Source organism: Pleurodeles waltl, chromosome 3_1, assembly GCF_031143425.1.
Source record: "Pleurodeles waltl isolate 20211129_DDA chromosome 3_1, aPleWal1.hap1.20221129, whole genome shotgun sequence".
Taxonomy (NCBI): Eukaryota; Metazoa; Chordata; class Amphibia; order Caudata; family Salamandridae; genus Pleurodeles; species Pleurodeles waltl.
This window is the reverse complement of record NC_090440.1, coordinates 1393613749-1393631410: the sequence shown is the minus strand read 5'-3', so window position 1 is coordinate 1393631410 and position 17662 is coordinate 1393613749. Positions and strand designations below refer to the sequence as shown.

General features: G+C 49.4%; 1 protein-coding gene across 18 annotated transcripts in view; it reads right to left on the bottom strand.

Moving 5' to 3' along the window:
- Positions 1 to 17662, bottom strand: part of PUM1 (pumilio RNA binding family member 1) — an 859012-nt gene that overhangs the window by 241612 nt on the left and 599738 nt on the right. The window lies entirely within an intron of this gene.

Genomic DNA, 17662 nt, shown 5'->3' with positions numbered 1-17662 from the left:
AGGCTTTGTTACTAGCCACAGAGTGACAAAGGCACTCTCCCCATGTAGCCAGCAACAAGTCTGGAGTGTGGCAGGCTGCTAAAACCAGTCAGCCTACACAGGTAGTTGGTTAAGGTTTCAGGGGGCACCTCTAAGGTGCCCTCTGGGGTGTATGTTACAATAAAATGTACACTGGCATCAGTGTGCATTTATTGTGCTGAGAAGTTTGATACCAAACTTCACAGTTTTCAATGTAGCCATTATGGTGCTGTGGAGTTCGTGCATGACAGACTCCCTGACTGTAAAGAAATGGCTCCCTGTTGCAGTTACCCCCCACTTTTTGCCTGATACTGATGCTGACTTGACTGAGAAGTGTGCTGGGACCCTGCTAACCAGGCCCCAGCACCAGTGTTCTTTCACCTAAAATGTACCATTGATCCCACAATTGGCACACCCTGGCATCCAGATAAGTCCCTTGTAACTGGTACCTCTGGTACCAAGGGCCCTGATGCCAGGGAAGGTCTCTAAGGGCTGCAGCATGTATTATGCCACCCTAGAGACCCCTCACTCAGCACAGACACACTGCTTACAAGCCTGTGTGTGCTAGTGAGAACAAAATGAGTAGGTCGACATGGCACTCCCCTCAGGGTGCCATGCCAGCCTCTCACTGCCTACGCAGTATAGGTAAGACACCCCTCTAGCAGGCCTTACAGCCCCAAGGCAGGGTGCACTATACCATAGGTGAGGGTACCAGTGCATGAGCATGGTACCCCTACAGTGTCTAAACAAAACCTTAGACATTGTAAGTGCAGGGTAGCCATAAGAGTATATGGTCTGGGAGTTTGTCAAACACAAACTCCACAGCACCATAATGGCTACACTGAAAACTGGGAAGTTTGGTATCAAACTTCTCAGCACAATAAATGCACACTGATGGCAGTGTACATTTTATTGCAAAATACACCCCAGAGGGCACCTTAGAGGTGCCCCCTGAAACTTAACCGACTGTCTGTGTAGGCTGACTAGTTCCAGCAGCCTGCCACACTAGAGACATGTTGCTGGCCCCATGGGGAGAGTGCCTTTGTCACTCTGAGGCCAGTAACAAAGCCTGCACTGGGTGGAGATGCTAACACCTCCCCCAGGCAGGAGCTGTAACACCTGGCGGTGAGCCTCAAAGGCTCACCCCTTTGTCACAGCCCAGCAGGGCACTCCAGCTTAGTGGAGTTGCCCGCCCCCTCCGGCCACGGCCCCCACTTTTGGCGGCAAGGCTGGAGGGAACAAAGAAAGCAACAAGGAGGAGTCACTGGCCAGTCAGGACAGCCCCTAAGGTGTCCTGAGCTGAGGTGACTAACTTTTAGAAATCCTCCATCTTGCAGATGGAGGATTCCCCCAATAGGGTTAGGCTTGTGACCCCCTCCCCTTGGGAGGAGGCACAAAGAGGGTGTACCCACCCTCAGGGCTAGTAGCCATTGGCTACTAACCCCCCAGACCTAAACACGCCCTTAAATTTAGTATTTAAGGGCTACCCTGAACCCTAGAAAATTAGATTCCTGCAACAACAAGAAGAAGGACTGCCTAGCTGAAAACCCCTGCAGAGGAAGACCAGAAGACAACAACTGCCTTGGCTCCAGAAACTCACCGGCCTGTCTCCTGCCTTCCAAAGAACTCTGCTCCAGCGACGCCTTCCAAAGGGACCAGCGACCTCTGAATCCTCTGAGGACTGCCCTGCTTCGACGACGACAAGAAACTCCCGAGGACAGCGGACCTGCTCCAAAAAGACTGCAACTTTGTTTCAAGAAGCAGCTTTAAAGAACTCTGCAACTCCCCGCAAGAAGCGTGAGACTTGCAACACTGCACCCGGCGACCCCGACTCGGCTGGTGGAGAACCAACACCTCAGGGAGGACCCCCGGACTACTCTACGACTGTGAGTACCAAAACCTGTCCCCCCTGAGCCCCCACAGCGCCGCCTGCAGAGGGAATCCCGAGGCTTCCCCTGACCGCGACTCTCTGAAACCTAAGTCCCGACGCCTGGAAAAGACCCTGCACCCGCAGCCCCCAGGACCTGACGGACCGGACTTTCACCGCAGAAGTGACCCCCAGGAGTCCCTCTCCCTTGCCCAAGTGGAGGTTTCCCCGAGGAAGCCCCCCCTTGCCTGCCTGCAGCGCTGAAGAGATCCCTTGAGCTCTCATTGACTTACATTGCGAACCCGACGCTTGTTCTAACACTGCACCCGGCCGCCCCCGCGCCGCTGAGGGTGAAATTTCTGTGTGGGCTTGTGTCCCCCCCGGTGCCCTACAAAACCCCCCTGGTCTGCCCTCCGAAGACGCGGGTACTTACCTGCTGGCAGACTGGAACCGGGGCACCCCCTTCTCTCCATTGAAGCCTATGCGTTTTGGGCACCACTTTGAACTCTGCACCTGACCGGCCCTGAGCTGCTGGTGTGGTAACTTTGGGGTTGCTCTGAACCCCCAACGGTGGGCTACCTTGGACCAAGAACTGAACCCTGTAAGTGTTTTACTTACCTGGTAAAACTAACAAAAACTTACCTCCCCCAGGAACTGTGAAAATTGCACTAAGTGTCCACTTTTAAAATAGCTATTTGTGAATAACTTGAAAAGTATACATGCAATTGAAATGATTCAAAGTTCCTAATGTACTTACCTGCAATACCTTTCAAACAAGATATTACATGTTAAATTTGAACCTGTGGTTCTTAAAATAAACTAAGAAAAGATATTTTTCTATAACAAAACCTATTGGCTGGATTTGTCTCCGAGTGTGTGTACCTCATTTATTGCCTATGTGTATGTACAACAAATGCTTAACACTACTCCTTGGATAAGCCTACTGCTCGACCACACTACCACAAAATAGAGCATTAGTATTATCTCTTTTTACCACTATTTTACCTCTAAGGGGAACCCTTGGACTCTGTGCATGCTATTCCTTACTTTGAAATAGCACATACAGAGCCAACTTCCTACACTGACCATATACACTTATGGTTACCCTGCACTTACAATGTCTAAGGTTTTGCTTAGACACTGTAGGGGCACAGTGCTCATGCACTGGTGCCCTCACCTATGGTATAGTGCACCCTGCATTAGGGCTGTAAGGCTTGCTAGAGGGGTGACTTATCTATACTGCATAGGCAGTGTGAGGTTGGCATGGCACCCTGAGGGGAGTGCCATGTCGACTTACTCGTTTTGTCCTCACCAGCACACACAAGCTTGCAAGCAGTGTGTCTGTGCTGAGTGAGGGGTCCCCAGGGTGGCATAAGATATGCTGCAGCCCTTAGAGACCTTCCCTGGCATCAGGGCCCTTGGTACCAGGGGTACCAGTTACAAGGGACTTACCTGGATGCCAGGGTGTGCCAATTGTGGAAACAAAAGTACAGGTTAGGGAAAGAACACTGGTGCTGGGGCCTGGTGTAAAGAAATGGCTCCCTGTTGCAGTTACCCCCCACTTTTTGCCTGATACTGATGCTGACTTGACTGAGAAGTGTGCTGGGACCCTGCTAACCAGGCCCCAGCACCAGTGTTCCTTCACCTAAAATGTACCATTGTATCCACAATTGGCACACCCTGGCATTCAGATAAGTCCCTTGTAACTGGTACTTCTAGTACCAAGGGCCCTGATGCCAAGAAAGGTCTCTAAGGGCTGCAGCATGTCTTATGCCACCCTAGAGACCCCTCACTCAGCACAGACACACTGCTTACAAGCCTGTGTGTGCTAGTGAGAACAAAATGAGTAAGTCGACATGGCACTCCCCTCAGGGTGCCATGCCAGCCTCTCACTGCCTATGCAGTATAGGTAAGACACCCCTCTAGCAGGCCTTACAGCCCTAAGGCAGGGTGCACTATACCATAGGTGAGGGTACCAGTGCATGAGCACTGTGCCCCTACCGTGTCTAAACAAAACCTTAGACATTGTAAGTGCAGGGTAGCCATAAGAGTATATGGTCTGGGAGTCTGTTTTACACGAACTCCACAGCACCATAATGGCTACACTGAAAACTGGGAAGTTTGGTATCAAACTTCTCAGCACAATAAATGCACACTGAAGCCAGTGTACATTTTATTGTAAAATACACCACAGAGGGCACCTTAGAGGTGCCCCCTGAAACTTAACCAACTATCTGTGTAGGCTGACTGGTTCCAGCAGCCTGCCACACTAGAGACATGTTGCTGGCCCCATGGGGAGAGTGCCTTTGTCACTCTGAGGCCAGTAACAAAGCCTGCACTGGGTGGAGATGCTAACACCTCCCCCAGGCAGGAGCTGTGACACCTGGCGGTGAGCCTCAAAGGCTCACCCCTTTGTCACAGCCCAGCAGGGCACTCCAGCTTAGTGGAGTTGCCCGCCCCCTCCGGCCACGGCCCCCACTTTTGGCGGCAAGGCTGGAGGGAACAAAGAAAGCAACAAGGAGGAGTCACTGGCCAGTCAGGACAGCCCCTAAGGTGTCCTGAGCTGAGGTGACTCTGACTTTTAGAAATCCTCCATCTTGCAGATGGAGGATTCCCCCAATAGGGTTAGGATTGTGACCCCCTCCCCTTGGGAGGAGGCACAAAGAGGGTGTACCCACCCTCAGGGCTAGTAGCCATTGGCTACTAACCCCCCAGACCTAAACACGCCCTTAAATTTAGTATTTAAGGGCTACCCTGAACCCTAGAAAATTAGATTCCTGCAACTACAAGAAGAAGGACTGCCTAGCTGAAAACCCCTGCAGCGGAAGACCAGAAGACGACAACTGCCTTGGCTCCAGAAACTCACCGGCCTGTCTCCTGCCTTCCAAAGATCCTGCTCCAGCGACGCCTTCCAAAGGGACCAGCGACCTCGACATCCTCTGAGGACTGCCCCTGCTTCGAAAAGACAAGAAACTCCCGAGGACAGCGGACCTGCTCCAAGAAAAGCTGCAACTTTGTTTCCAGCAGCTTTAAAGAACCCTGCAAGCTCCCCGCAAGAAGCGTGAGACTTGCAACACTGCACCCGGCGACCCCGACTCGGCTGGTGGAGAACCGACACCTCAGGAGGGACCCCAGGACTACTCTGATACTGTGAGTACCAAAACCTGTCCCCCCTGAGCCCCCACAGCGCCGCCTGCAGAGGGAATCCCGAGGCTTCCCCTGACCGCGACCCTTTGAACCTAAAGTCCCGACGCCTGGGAGAGACCCTGCACCCGCAGCCCCCAGGACCTGAAGGACCGGACTTTCACTGGAGAAGTGACCCCCAGGAGTCCCTCTCCCTTGCCCAAGTGGAGGTTTCCCCGAGGAATCCCCCCCTTGCCTGCCTGCAGCGCTGAAGAGATCCCGAGATCTCTCATAGACTAACATTGCGAACCCGACGCCTGTTCCTACACTGCACCCGGCCGCCCCCGCGCTGCTGAGGGTGAAATTTCTGTGTGGACTTGTGTCCCCCCCGGTGCCCTACAAAACCCCCCTGGTCTGCCCTCCGAAAACGCGGGTACTTACCTGCAAGCAGACCGGAACCGGGGCACCCCCTTCTCTCCATTCTAGCCTATGTGTTTTGGGCACCACTTTGAACTCTGCACCTGACCGGCCCTGAGCTGCTGGTGTGGTGACTTTGGGGTTGCTCTGAACCCCCAACGGTGGGCTACCTTGGACCAAGAACTAAGCCCTGTAAGTGTCTGTCTTACCTGGTTAACCTAACAAATACTTACCTCCCCTAGGAACGGTGAAAATTGCACTGTGTCCACTTTTAAAACAGCTATTTGCGAATAACTTGAAAAGTATACATGCAATTTTGATGATTTGAAGTTCCTAAAGTACTTACCTGCAATACCTTTCGAATGAGATATTACATGTAGAATTTGAACCTGTGGTTCCTAAAATAAACTAAGAAAAGATATTTTTCTATATAAAAACCTATTGGCTGGATTTGTCTCTGAGTGTGTGTACCTCATTTATTGTCTATGTGTATGTACAACAAATGCTTAACACTACTCCTTGGATAAGCCTACTGCTCGACCACACTACCACAAAATAGAGCATTAGTATTATCTCTTTTTACCACTGTTTTACCTCTAAGGGGAACCCTTGGACTCTGTGCATGCTATTCCTTACTTTGAAATAGCACATACAGAGCCAACTTCCTACCTTGGTGGATCAGCGGTGGGGTACAAGACTTTGCATTTGCTGGACTACTCAGCCAATACCTGATCACACGACAAATTCCAAAATTGTCATTAGAAATTGATTTTTGCAATTTGAAAAGTTTTCTAAATTCTTAAAAGACCTGCTAGGGCCTTGTGTTAGATCCTGTTTAGCATTTCTTTTAGAGTTTAAAAGTTTGTAAAAGTTTGAATTAGATTCTAGAACCAGTTGTAGATTCTTAAAAAGTATTCCAACTTTTAGAAGCAAAATGTCTAGCACAGATGTGACTGTGGTGGAACTTGACACCACACCTTACCTCCATCTTAAGATGAGGGAGCTAAGGTCACTCTGTAAAATAAAGAAAATAACAATGGGCCCCAAACCTACCAAAATACAGCTCCAGGAGCTTTTGGCAGAGTTTGAAAAGGCCAACCCCTCTGAGGGTGGCAACTCAGAGGAAGAGGATAGTGACTTGGAGGAAAATTCCCCCCTACCAGTCCTATCTAGGGAGAACAGGGTCCCTCAAACCCTGACTCCTAAAATAATAGTCAGAGATGCTGGTTCCCTCACAGGAGAGACCAACACCTCTGAAATCACTGAGGATAGCCCCAGTGAAGAGGACATCCAGTTAGCCAGGATGGCCAAAAGATTGGCTTTGGAAAGACAGATCCTAGCCATAGAGAGGGAAAGACAAGAGATGGGCCTAGGACCCATCAATGGTGGCAGCAACATAAATAGGGTCAGAGATTCTCCTGACATGTTGAAAATCCCTAAAGGGATTGTAACTAAATATGAAGATGGTGATGACATCACCAAATGGTTCACAGCTTTTGAGAGGGCTTGTGTAACCAGAAAAGTGAACAGATCTCACTGGGGTGCTCTCCTTTGGGAAATGTTCACTGGAAAGTGTAGGGATAGACTCCTCACACTCTGGAAAAGATGCAGAATCTTATGACCTCATGAAGGGTACCCTGATTGAGGGCTTTGGATTCTCCACTGAGGAGTATAGAATTAGATTCAGGGGGGCTCAAAAATCCTCGAGCCAGACCTGGGTTGATTTTGTAGACTACTCAGTAAAAACACTAGATGGTTGGTTAACTGGAAATGAAGTGTGTGACTATGTTGGGCTTTATAATTTGTTTATGAAAGAACACATTTTAAGTAACTGCTTCAATGAAAAGTTGCATCAGTATCTGGTAGACCTAGGTCCAATTTCTCCCCAAGAATTGGGAAAGAAGGCAGACCACTGGGTCAAGACTAGGGTAACCAAAACTTCCACTGGGGGTGACCAAAAGAAAGGGGTTACAAAAACTCCCCAGGAGAAAGTGGGTGACACTAGAAACAAAGAAAAAGAGTCCTCTGTAGGCCCCCAAAAACCAGAACAGGTGGGTGGGCCCCAAGACACAACCCAAAACAAAGGTGGGTACCAGGGTAAGAACTGGGATGCCACTAAGGCATGGTGCCACAACTGTAAACAGTCTGGGCACCACACCAAGGACACTTCTTGTCCCACAAACAAACCCCATAACAAAATTCCAGGGGTAACCAGTGTAGCCATGGGAGATGACTCCTCAGATGAGGAGGTCTTCCTAGCCTTCAACTGGAAACAGGGCCCAACAGGTGAGTTGGAGATTCCAGAGGGAAGTAGACACTTCCACCACCTACTGGTGAATGGAATCCCAACCACTGCCCTGAGAGACACTTGTGCCAGTCACACTATTGTGCATGACAGGCTGGTGCTCTCAAACCAGTACATCCCAGGTGAGACTGCCAGGGTAAGAGTTAGCCTAGACCGGGTCACTAAGAGGCCTGTGGCTTTAGTGCCCATAGAAGTGGGTGGCACTCTTAGCTGGAGAAGGGTAGTAGTCAGTACAGACCTCCCCCTTGATTGTCTCCTTGGAAATGACTACCCAGAGGTTAGTCAGAGCTCAAGAGAGGAACTGGTCCAGTGCCAGTCCTCTCCCAAGGATTCTGGAAGTCCTGCCTCTGCAGTAAATGCAAGCAGGCCCCAGAAGAAGAAGAAAAGAAAACAGAGTAGGAAGGGTGGACAACCTTTAGCCAAGGTTACAGCAAGCCAAGGAGATTCTGCTCCAGTAGGGGAGAACTCCAAAAATGGCCCTGATAAAGTCCAACCTGACCCACAAGAAGTCCTGGCTAGTCAGGCAACTGTTAAACCTGAGTGGGTGGCTCCTCAGCTAACAGAAGAAAGAGTGGAAGAAGGGTGTTTACTACAAGATGTGGTAACCCCCCACTCCAATACAGCAGACAGGCAACCTGAACCCAAAGAAGCCTGTAACTTAGCCCCTTCCCTTTTAGGTGAAGAGCTAAAGGTGTGGTTCTGGGCACTGACAGCTGTCAGTGGCCTCTGCTGGGTGTTAGCCTTTATGGCTGCACTATCCTTAGCATGGTGGTCTGACCCCATGCCAAATAGCAAGTTAGGCCCCCTGACCCTATTGGTCATGGTGGGGTTACTCCAGCTCTGGGTAACCTCTCTGGGTAAGCTAGGGGTAACCCTGGCCAAGATAAGGTTAGCAGAGGTGGACACCTCTAAGACCAAAATAGAAAGAATGGGTGGAGACATTGAAGAGGCAGACAAGAGGCAATTCAGACTAGGTCCTATTACTGTGGAAGTGGGTCAGTTCCCCAAAGGGAATGACCTGAACAGAAGGATGTAAGGCAGAGTAGGCCCTGCAACTAACCAGCCTATTTCTCCTACTCTTCCTCGCCTGGCAGACTAGGAAGACTCTCCCAGCTTGGGCTGAGTCTCCTGGCCTGTAGGCTGGGGGGGGGCTTGTGTAAAGAAATGGCTCCCTGTTGCAGTTACCCCCCACTTTTTGCCTGATACTGATGCTGACTTGACTGAGAAGTGTGCTGGGACCCTGCTAACCAGGCCCCAGCACCAGTGTTCCTTCACCTAAAATGTACCATTGTATCCACAATTGGCACACCCTGGCATTCAGATAAGTCCCTTGTAACTGGTACTTCTAGTACCAAGGGCCCTGATGCCAAGAAAGGTCTCTAAGGGCTGCAGCATGTCTTATGCCACCCTAGAGACCCCTCACTCAGCACAGACACACTGCTTACAAGCCTGTGTGTGCTAGTGAGAACAAAATGAGTAAGTCGACATGGCACTCCCCTCAGGGTGCCATGCCAGCCTCTCACTGCCTATGCAGTATAGGTAAGACACCCCTCTAGCAGGCCTTACAGCCCTAAGGCAGGGTGCACTATACCATAGGTGAGGGTACCAGTGCATGAGCATGGTACCCCTACAGTGTCTAAACAAAACCTTAGACATTGTAAGTGCAGGGTAGCCATAAGAGTATATGGTCTGGGAGTTTGTCAAACACGAACTCCACAGCACCATAATGGCTACACTGAAAACTGGGAAGTTTGGTATCAAACTTCTCAGCACAATAAATGCACACTGATGCCAGTGTACATTTTATTGCAAAATACACCCCAGAGGGCACCTTAGAGGTGCCCCCTGAAACTTAACCGACTGTCTGTGTAGGCTGACTAGTTCCAGCAGCCTGCCACACTAGAGACATGCTGCTGGCCCCATGGGGAGAGTGCCTTTGTCACTCTGAGGCCAGTAACAAAGCCTGCACTGGGTGGAGATGCTAACACCTCCCCCAGGCAGGAGCTGTAACACCTGGCGGTGAGCCTCAAAGGCTCACCCCTTTGTCACAGCCCAGCAGGGCACTCCAGCTTAGTGGAGTTGCCCGCCCCCTCCGGCCACGGCCCCCACTTTTGGCGGCAAGGCTGGAGGGAACAAAGAAAGCAACAAGGAGGAGTCACTGGCCAGTCAGGACAGCCCCTAAGGTGTCCTGAGCTGAAGTGACTCTAACTTTTAGAAATCCTCCATCTTGCAGATGGAGGATTCCTCCAATAGGGTTAGGATTGTGACCCCCTCCCCTTGGGAGGAGGCACAAAGAGGGTGTACCCACCCTCAGGGCTAGTAGCCATTGGCTACTAACCCCCCAGACCTAAACACGCCCTTAAATTTAGTATTTAAGGGCTACCCTGAACCCTAGAAAATTAGATTCCTGCAACTACAAGAAGAAGGACTGCCTAGCTGAAAAACCCCTGCAGAGGAAGACCAGAAGACGACAACTGCCTTGGCTCCAGAAACTCACCGGCCTGTCTCCTGCCTTCCAAAGATCCTGCACCAGCGACGCCTTCCAAAGGGACCAGCGACCTCGACATCCTCTGAGGACTGCCCCTGCTTCGAAAAGACAAGAAACTCCCGAGGACAGCGGACCTGCTCCAAGAAAGGCTGCAACTTTGTTTCCAGCAGCCTTGAAAGAACCCTGCAAGCTCCCCGCAAGAAGCGTGAGACTTGCAACACTGCACCCGGCGACCCCGACTCGGCTGGTGGAGAACCAACACCTCAGGGAGGACCCCCGGACTACTCTACGACTGTGAGTACCAAAACCTGTCCCCCCTGAGCCCCCACAGCGCCGCCTGCAGAGGGAATCCCGAGGCTTCCCCTGACCGCGACTCTCTGAAACCTAAGTCCCGACGCCTGGAAAAGACCCTGCACCCGCAGCCGCCAGGACCTGAAGGACCGGACTTTCACTGGAGAAGTGACCCCCAGGAGTCCCTCTCCCTTGCCCAAGTGGAGGTTTCCCCGAGGAAGCCCCCCCTTGCCTGCCTGCAGCGCTAAAGAGATCCGTTGATCTCTCATAGACTAACATTGCGAACCAGACGCTTGTTTCTACACTGCACCCGGCCGCCCCCGCGCTGCTGAGGGTGAAATTTCTGTGTGGGCTTGTGTCCCCCCCGGTGCCCTACAAAACCCCCCTGGTCTGCCCTCCGAAGACACGGGTACTTACCTGCAAGCAGACCGGAACCGGGGCACCCCCTTCTCTCCATTCTAGCCTATGCGTTTTGGGCACCACTTTGAACTCTGCACCTGACCGGCCCTGAGCTGCTGGTGTGGTGACTTTGGGGTTGCTCTGAACCCCCAACGGTGGGCTACCTTGGACCAAGAACTGAACCCTGTAAGTGTCTTACTTACCTGGTAAAACTAACAAAAACTTACCTCCCCCAGGAACTGTGAAAATTGCACTAAGTGTCCACTTTTAAAGTAGCTATTTGTCAATAACTTGAAAAGTATACATGCAATTGAAATGATTCAAAGTTCCTAATGTACTTACCTGCAATACCTTTCAAACAAGATATTACATGTTAAATTAGAACCTGTGGTTCTTAAAATAAACTAAGAAAATATATTTTTCTATACAAAACCTATTGGCTGGATTTGTCTCTGAGTGTGTGTACCTCATTTATTGTCTATGTGTATGTACAACAAATGCTTAACACTACTCCTTGGATAAGCCTACTGCTCGACCACACTACCACAAAATAGAGCATTAGTATTATCTATTTTTACCACTATTTTACCTCTAAGGGGAACCCTTGGACTCTGTGCATGCTATTCCTTACTTTGAAATAGCACATACAGAGCCAACTTCCTACACAGCGGCACTGGTCAATAACAGAAACAACTTTGCAACCTTTTACCAACTTCCAAAGAACTCACTCTTCCTGCCGGAAGCGTGAGACTTCACACCCGGCACCCCCGGCTCAAGCTCCAGAGGACGAACACCGCAGAGAGGATTCCCAGGTGACTAAAACTACCTGAGTAACCTGAGACGACCCCCCCCCCCCCCTGCACCCCCACAGTAACGCATGCAGAGGGGATCCAGAGGCTCCCCTGACTTCGACTGCATGGAACAAAGAACCCGACGCCTGGACCAAGCACTTAACCTGCAGCCCCCAGGACCAAAAGGAACCAAACTCCAGTGCAGGAGTGACCATCAGGCTACCCTCTGCCTAGCCCAGTTGGTTGCTGGCCTGAGAAGCCCCCCTGTGCCGTGCCTGCACTGCTAGAGTGACCCCCCCGGTCCCTTCATTGACTTCAATTGAAAACCCGACGCCTGCTAAGCACACTACACCCGGCACCCCTGTGCCACTGAGGGTGTGTTTTGTGCGCCTGTTTGTGTCCCCCCCTAGTGCTCTACAAAAACCCCCTAGTCTACCCTCCGAAGATGCAGGTACTGTTGGCAGATTGGAACCGGAGCACCCGTGTTCTCCATTGGCGCCTATGTATTTTGGGCCCTCCTTTGACCTCTGCACCTGACTGGCCCTGTGCTGCTGGTGCGGTGACTTTGGGGTTGCCTTGAACCCCCAACGGTGGGCTGCCTATGCCCAGGAAACTGAAGTTGTAAGCGCTTTACTTAGCTGAAAAACTAACCAATACTAACCTCCCCAGGAACTGTTGATTTTTGCACTTTGTCCACTTTTAAAATAGCTTATTGCCATTTTAACTAAAACTGTGTATGTTACTTAATTCAAAGTTCCTTACTTACCTATGTGGAGTACCCTGCATTTTATGTATTTACTTCAAATCTTGAATCTTGTGGTTCTAAAATAAATCAAGAAAATATATTTTTCTATATAAAAACTATTGGCCTGGAATTAAGTCTTTGAGTGTGTGTTCCTCATTTATTGCCTGTGTGTGTACAACAAATGCATAACACTACCCTCTGATAAGCCTACTGCTCGGCCACACTACCCCAAAATGGAGCATTAGAATCATCTAATTTTGCCGCTATCAACCTCTAAGGGGAACCCTTGGACTCTGTGCACACTATCTCTCACTTTGAGATAGTATACACAGAGTCAACTTCCTACAATTAGCAATATTCTTTCCCTCCAGTTTCAAAATCTTAGCCCTTTTTGTACTGGTCTAGAATGTTTTTCCAGATGCTCCATTTCCATTCCAGTATATGTTCTAGTACATGTTTTATGATATGCACCATTTCCTTTCATTGCTGATACCTGTACTTGTTAAGTAGCACATTTGAAATGGCTTCCGTGAACAAAGAATAGAGTTACCTGAATGGGGATAGATGACTTTTCTGAGCACCACAGAATATGCAGGGTGGGGCTGTGGGCATCCTTTATGACACAAAAGTGTGAAATCCTGCTTGACAGGTCTGCTGGATTCACAGATAACACTTGGGGCACATTTGAAAGAGGAGAGAACAGGCTGCAAATACATACTTGCAGATCTACTGTCTGCTTGCCGAAGGAGTCTGACTTTGTCCTACCAGACTTCCACAGCTGGGTTTATTGTGGAAACAGAGTCTGCCTCAAACTGTACTTTACTATTAGATAGAGGACAACAGGACTCTCCACACAACCCAAACCCCAAGAGCCCACTTTATTGTGGCTTAAGACTTTCGTCATTTTGAAAGTACCCCAAATGAGTATGTTTGGTCCCAGAAAACTTTAATCCATTGATAAGGGTGTAACCCAGGAGTCATTCCCACCCACTAGCTGCTGCCAGATATAAATGTGGTACCACAGGGCACTGATTACAGAGTTCTCTGTGGACGTGCTCTGTTACCCGAGAGAAGCCCTGAAGGACTAGACCTGCTCACTTTTGTACCCAGGACAAAGTAGATACCAAGGGTCAGTTAGCTGATCTCTTGTGTGGCACAGGGAGACAACTGCAAGAAGCCTTTTCCTTTAAGTAACCAGCTAACCAGTGGCACATGGACTGGGCCTCTGTTGACCTCTCCCTGACACCTGTGACTCTCTAAGTGCCTCCCCTGGGGTGCTGGGGAGAATTTAGAAGTACACTCCTGTGGTAGATTAGGACTTAAAAGTTAGGGATGAAAGTAAAATCTTGGACCAGGAAAAACCTGAGTGGTACAACCAATCCATTTTACATCAAAGTCAACTTCAAATTCTGCCTAGGTCCTGGTCTACCGAAACCATTCTCTATCACTGACATTGTGTTTCATGGCACTATTTCTACATAAAACTTGAATAATTAATCTCTCTGGGACCCCCTCTCAGTCATTTTGGTATCATTTTCACTCTGTATCTATTTCTGACTGGGCTTATTATTGTTTTCTATTTTGGATATATTACTGTGTTGGTATTGCATAAACACTTTACACATGGTACTAAATTAAGCCTGTCTGCTCTGTGCCACCGCTACCAGAAGGCCAAGCTCTGGAGAATTTTGACTTTGAAGGTTCACCATGATAAGGGTTTAGATTACCTTTGAGGTGGTCTCCCACCTAAAATAATCACTTTTTACAGGTATCAGTACCTGTAGGAAGCTGGCTCTGTATATAACACATCAAAATGAGATATAGTGTGCAGAGTCCAGGGGTTCCCCAAGAGGCTTGACAGAGGCAATAATAGATAATACTAATGCTCTATTTGAGCAGTGTGGTCGAGCAGTTAGGCTTATCCGAGGGAAGTGTTAAGCATTTGTTGTACACACACAAGCAATAAGTGAAAACACACACTCAATGACTTAACTCCAGGCCACTGGGTTTTTATATAGAAAAATATTATTTTGTTAATTTATTTCTAGAACCACAAGATTCATTTAGCAGGTAAGTACACTAAATGAAAGGTACTTTACACAGTAATATTTAGAACTTTGAATGGAATCAACAATGTACACAGTTTTCTTTAACATGGCAAAACGCTATTTTAAAAGTGGACACTGCAATTTTCAACCGTTCCTGGGGGAGGTGAGTAAAGTATCGTTTTTGAGGTCAGTAACAAACTTATGGGTTCAATCTCTGGGGCATAGGTAGCCCACTGGTGGGGTTCAAGACAACCCCAAACACCTAGCAGCAGCAATACAGGGCCAGTTAGGTGCAGAGGTCAAACATGAGATTAAATAACTTGGGCCCCTATGGAGACAGGGGGTACTCCGGTTTTGGTCTCCTTGCAGGCAAGTACACACGTTGTAAGAGGGCAGACCAGGGGGGCTTGGAGTACTGGAGGGGCCCCAAGTAGGCACAAAAACCACACCCTAAGCAGCACAGGGGCGACTGGGTGCAGTGTGCAAACAGGGCGTTGGGTTCTCAATAGAACTCTATGGAGGGACCCGGTGGTCACTTATGCATTGCAAGCAGGGCACGGGGGCCTCTCGGGCAAGCCACCGACTGGGCAAGGGTGAGGGTTGCCTTCTCTCAGGCCTGGGGGCTACAGGTGCAGTGCTTCTCCAGGTGACAGATATCTTCGTCCCGGGCATCCGCGGTCAGGGGGGGTCCTCGGGATTCCCTCTGCAGGTGTAGAGAGGTCAGCCCAGGGTGGACACTTTGTCGGAGGCGCCTGGGGATCCTCTCTGGCTATTTGGTTTCTCTGGACACAGGCGTCGAGTAGCTGGACTCACGCTTCTGGAGTGAGGTGAGAGTCCCTTTAAAGATGGTTTCTTGTCTTCTTTTTGGACAGGTCCGCTGTCCACTGGAGTTTCTTGGTCCTCTGTGGCACAGACAGTCCCCTGAAGACTTTTCAGGGGTCGCTGGTCCAGCAGAACGCGTTGCTTCTTTTCTTGCAGCTTTTCGAAGCAGGAGACGGGCCGGTAGGGATGGTGCCAAGTCAGTTGTTGTCTCCTTCTCTTCTCTGTGGGGTTTTCAGCTCAGCAGTCCTTCTTTCTTGAGGTTGTCGGGAATCTGACGTACTTGGTTCAGGGAGCTCTTAAATACTAACTTTAGGGGCGATTTTATGGGTTAAAGGGAAGTAGCCAATGGCTACTGTCCTTGAGGGTAGCTACACCCTTCCTGTGCCCACTCCCTTTGGGGAGGGGGCACTTTCCTAACCCTATTGGTCCCTGTCCTCCAAACCAAGATGGAGGATTCTGCAAGGAGGGGGTCACTTCAGCTCTGGACAGTGTAGGGGTGGTCATGGCTGAGGTGGTGACGACTCCTTATTTTCCCTAATTATCCCACTGGACTTGCCGCCAAAAGTGGGGCTTTGTCCGGGGGCAGCGCATCTCCATTAGGCTGGAGTGTCCTGGGGCATTGTAACACGAAGCCTGAGACTTTGAGGCTCACCACTAAGTGTTACAGTCCTAGTGCAGGCTTTGTTTCTGGCCTCAGAGGGTACAAAGGTTCTCACCCCACGGGGTCAGAAACTTGTCTCTCGATGGCAGGCTGGCACAGATCAGTCAGTCCTGCATTGAAGGACTGCGTAAAATACAGGGAGCATCTCTAAGATGCCCTCTGTGTGTAATTTTTTAAAATAAATCCAACACTATCATCAGTATGAGTTTATTATTCTGAGAAGTTTGATATCAAACTTCCCAGTGTTCAGTGTAGCCATTATGGAACTGTGGAGTTTTTTGACAAACTCCCAGACCATGTACTTAATATGGCTCCACTGCACTTACAATGTCTAAGAATGGACTTTAGACACTGTAGGGGCATAGTACTTATGCATCTATGCCTCACCTGTGGTATAGTACATCCTGCCTGAGGGCGGTAAGGCTTGCTAGAGGGGTGACTTACCTATGCCACAGGCAGTGTTTTGTAGGCATGGCACCCTGAGAGGAATGCCATGTCGACTTTGCCTTTCTCTCCCCACCAACACACACAACTGGCAGTGTGCATGTTAGGTGAGAGGTCCCTTAGGGTGGCACAACACATGCTGCAGCCCTTAGGGACCTTTCTACCTATGGTACTTTTTTACAAGGGACTTATTTCAGAGGTGTGCCAATAGTGGAAACAATGGTACATTTTTAGGGAAAGAACACAGGTCTGGTTAGCAGGATCCCAGCACACTCTCAAGTCATCACCAATATTGGAGAGGGGAGGAAGAAGGAGAAGGAGAAGGGGGAAAGAGAGAGAAAAGCAACTAGGGCCATTTTCCTACAATACCTTTCTAGTATGACGAGTCTTGCTCACTGAGCTCCACTGAATGGCATATGGATGACTGACATTGAGCTTCTCCAATACATAGCATATGGATGGCTGTTGCCTGGACTTCCTACTTTAAATCAGATACCTGCAGCCAAGTAGGACTAACCAAGGTTGCACCTGTACACAGCTGCCTACTAGCATTGCCTGCAACATCCAAAGCTGACTTCATATGGAGGTATTAGCAGTCATTTGTCTCTCCAGTATCAAGATCTTACCTCTCTTTTTGTACTAGTCTAGAATATGTTTTATCAGATGCTCCATTTCCTTCCATGGCTGATGTTTGTACCTGTTAATAAGCACATTTGAAAAGGCTATGGTCCATTGAGTTGCAGTGCAGAGCAGTGTTCCATTTTGCTGCCCACCACCTCTACTGTTTGCTTTCCTTATCAGACAGGGTCGTCCAAGGTTCCAGCGTTGTTGAGTGATACTCAAGATTTACTCTACCCCCTCATCTAAAGCTGGGTCTTGTAAATGTTTTTCTTTTCCAACTCTAGGGGTCACTGCCTTGGTAGTGGGTGGCTTCTTAAAAGCCTCCCTTCCTATTGTCCAGAATGCAAGGTAGCTTTGGTAGGTATTTGTTCTTCCTTTCAGAAGGCATGAGAGTCTACAAAAGAAACCAGGATTCTGTCTGACCCTTCTCTAAAGTTACTCTGTACTTGCACTCAGCTCCATTGATGACTGAGCGGTCTGTGGCAAAATCACTGGGAAGTGAGTGTCTTAAAGGAAGTGTGTCAGCTCCAATTGCTTTGGCTAGATGCCAAACTCTCCTTGTGGTGTTACCCAACACTAGAGGTCCTCTTGTGACTGCTATTTTGATGCTTTATCCTTTTTG